We start from the raw sequence: 4007 nt of genomic DNA on the forward strand, positions 1-4007 counted from the left end.
GCATAGGGTTATTGCATTCAATGGGTTTATCAATAGTAAATCTGCACATGTGATTTATATTTATTTCAGAAAATTTTATGAATGCAAGAGTGTATGCAGATTTTTTTTGAAAAAGTTTTTTTTTTTTATTTTGGTTTTTTAGGATTACCATTTCCAGAAAAAAGCAAAAATAAAACATATAATGTAGGGAATTCAAAATGACACTTTATTTATGATTCATTTTTGAAACAAAGCCCTAAACACAAACTCATTTGCCTTGGGCAGGACAAAGAGGGAAACTTTTAAAACAAAGCCCTATACACAAAGTTATTTGGGCGGAACATTTAAAAGCAAAGCCCTATAAAACATCTCTCTGCTTTGGGCAAGGCAGGAGGTCAAAATAACAGCGAGGTGATTACTTTGAGCGGCGAACAACATTCGGAACGTCGACAGCCTTCCAGTAGCAACGAACTCCTCTGTGTATTATGTATTCAGGAAAATTCTCCCCAGAATTATCTTCAGTATTGACCGCTGGTCGAGCAGGATTTGAAGGTCCTGGTTTGTCAACCTTGTTCTTTGTAGAGTTGAAACGGTCTTCTTTTACCTCTTGAAGAGCATAAGACGAGTCACAATCTTCAGAATTTTCAGGATGTATTTCCCAGTCTTCAGGATGAAGAGACTCATTGTCAGCGACACTTTCTGAGTCAGCTGCGGGATCATCTTCCCCTTCATCTTCAAAAATGGCATTTATGTGATAATAACCACCTTCAGGATTATAAACCTTGGCAGATGCATTGAATCCGAAATCTTCAGTAATTTCAGGCTGCTGAGAAAATTGACAGGGCTGATAAGCCTCTTCTGGTTGACTATTATATTCAAAGGAATCTCCCCATCCAGTTGGTTGGATATCCTCAATCGCAATCTTGTAACTTTCAGGTGCAGTATACTTCACCATATAATCAAATTTTCCACTTGGTTGTCCCAAAGTGTCCCAGATTTCTGCAGGAATAGGCTCAGTTTCTTTAGCACTTGTTTTCTCTGAAGGAGGATATGGTTCTTCCTGAGATATGTATCCCGAGTCATTGAGGTAACATTTCCATTCTTCTTCAGTATCAGGTAGACCTTCTTCGATACATTCTTCGATAAGGACATTAACCTCTTGAGGAATTGGGTTAAGGAATCCTCCACTAATGAATGTTTCTTTGATCGGACGAAGGGTTTCATCTTTCTTGGTGCAGTTTGAGAATGTTGGTGAACATCCGAGACCTGCTCTAGTTTCATTCTTGGTAGGGATCACAACTTGCCCCCAGCCAGTGGTAGTTCCATCTTTCACTACTTTTACCGCCTCTTTGTAAGAAGAGATTGATGCTTTCTTTTTGGAAGATTCGTCTTCTAAAGAGAGACCTTGGAACTGCGTTCCTTCCACATCATCAGCACCAATGAAAGAGAAATTGGATAAATGGCTCACCATCAAGGCTTGTTCTCCACTTATTGTTACCAATTTTCCATTTGTTACAAACTTTAACTTTTGATGGAGCGTAGAAGTTACTGCCCCTGCTTCATGGATCCATGGTCGTCCTAACAGGAAGCTATAAGCAGCTTGAATGTCCATGACCTGGAAGGTGATTTGGAACGTATGCGGACCAATTGTCATGGGAAGGTTGACTTCGCCGATAACAGATTTTCGCGATCCATCAAATGCTTTGACTACTACACCACTGAACTTCATAGGCATTCCTTGGTAAGATAAGCGAGCAAGAGTCGTCTTTGGCATCACATTCAAGGAAGATCCGGTGTCTACCAACACATTAGACAAAGAATCTGACTGACAGTTCATAGAAATGTGCAAAGCAAGATTGTGATTTCTTCCTTCCTCAGGGAGTTCTTCATCACAAAAGCTTAAATTGTTGCAAGCTGTTATGTTGGCTATTATCCCATCAAAGTGATCAACAGTCACATCATGATCGACAAAAGCTTGATCCAAGACCTTCATCAGAGCTTCCCTGTGGGCTTCTGAATTCAACAGCAATGAAAGTATTGAGATTTTTGAAGGAGTCTGCATAAGCTGATCCACAATCTTATATTCACTTCTTTTGATAAGCTTCAAAATTTCATCAAAATCAGGATTGACATTGGTTCCACTGGATTGACCAACATCAGTGCTTGTATTACTGACAGGAGTTTCCTCAGGATTCCCCACTGGTGTATTGACAGGATTTTGCCCGGATGCAGGAGCAACAGGCTGTTTCGGAGGTAGCGGAGTATACACACGTCCACTTCTTGTTACACGACTTACATCAGCAATGTTTACAACAGATGAGAGAGTAGGCAAAGGAACTTCTTGTCCATTCTTTATCATTGTAGCATTGTAGTTGTATGGAACTGCCTTGTCAGAGTCATAAGGAACAGGTCCAGGTAGACAAATGATCAAAGGAGCAATAGGAACCTTCGGCTTGTTGTAAGTAACTTCCATGCGCTCAGGCATGTTGAAATGAGGAACGATGACGTTAACTGTAGGCATTTCCGAGTTAATATCTGAGACTAAAAGCTCATGCGGATAACATCCTATCATGTTAACTTCATTTTCATCCCTATTTCTGTAGATCTCAATAGTACCATTATCTAGCAAAACTTGGAGATCTCTTCTCACAATCGAACACCCGTGAGGATCTACACAACATATTCTACAGGAACCATATTGATGCTGGCGAAAACTCGGCCCTCGACAGAGAGTGGCGTGCATTTGTACCAAATCTGCTCTTGAGAAGTTGATATTATAGACTCGGTATTGGCCAGGACATCCATATACCATGTTTACAACATGCCCTCCATGATTGGGCAGCGGATTTGCTTGCACATTAGGATTCAAATTTCTGAAAGAGAGGAGATTAGATCTAACCAACCTCTGAACTTCATATTTCAAAGCTATGCAATGCTCAAGATCATGGCCAGGTGCTCCTTGATGATAAGGGCATGAGACCTCAGCTTTGTACCACCATGGGAGTTTCTCAGGTACTGGTGGTGGTGCTTTAGTTTGAACAAGACCTCTTTCAACCAAAGCAGGGTACAATTCTGTGTAGGTCATCGGAATCGGATCGAACTGTGGAGCTCTTTGTACTCGATTCTGATTATTGTTAAGCTGCTGAGCCTGTGGTCGAGGCTGTTGTTGTTGAAACTGCGGGGTAAATCCCGGATTCGGTGTTGTATTAACGACTGGCGCAATAGCAGCTACCTGTCGTGGACGATTGACATTTCCTCTTGGCCTCCCTTGGGATACCATGTCAACATTTTGTTCTTTCTTCTTTGGGAAACCACTTCCGAACTTTTTGGTTCCACTTGAAGATCCACCTTCTTTAGTCAAACGTCCTGTTCGGACTCCTTCTTCTAGACGCATCCCCATGTTTACCATTTCGGTGAAATCACTTGGAGCACTAGCAATCATGCGTTCATAATAAAACGGACTGAGAGTATTCAAAAAGATCTTTGTCATCTCTTTTTCTTTTAACGGTGGATTAATCTGAGCAGCAGTTTCTCTCCATCGTTGGGCATACTCTTTGAAAGCTTCATGGTCTTTCTGAGCCATGGACCGAAGCTGATCTCTGTCTGGAGCCATATCCGAGTTATACTTGTATTGTCGGACAAAGGCCTCACCTAGGTCATTGAATGTTCGAATACTAGTGCTATCCAAGCCTGTGTACCACTTCAGTGCGGCACCAGTCAAACTGTCTTGAAAGTAATGGATAAGCAACTGATGATTATCTGCATAAGTAGACATCTTTCTAGCATACATCACAAGATGGCTTTGTGGACAAGAACTACCTTTGTACTTTTCAAAGTCAGGGACTTTGAATTTAGCAGGTATTTGTACACTGGGAACCAAACATAGCTCCTGGGCATTCTTTCCAAACAAATCTTTTCCACGGATAGCTTTAACTTCCAACTGCATCTTGTTAAACTGCTCTTGGAGATCTTCCACAAGGTTACGCCGATTCGTGCTATCACCCTGATCATGATAAATCTCAATACCG

The sequence above is a fragment of the Vicia villosa genome, linkage group LG4, assembly GCF_029867415.1.
Source record: "Vicia villosa cultivar HV-30 ecotype Madison, WI linkage group LG4, Vvil1.0, whole genome shotgun sequence".
Taxonomy (NCBI): Eukaryota; Viridiplantae; Streptophyta; class Magnoliopsida; order Fabales; family Fabaceae; genus Vicia; species Vicia villosa.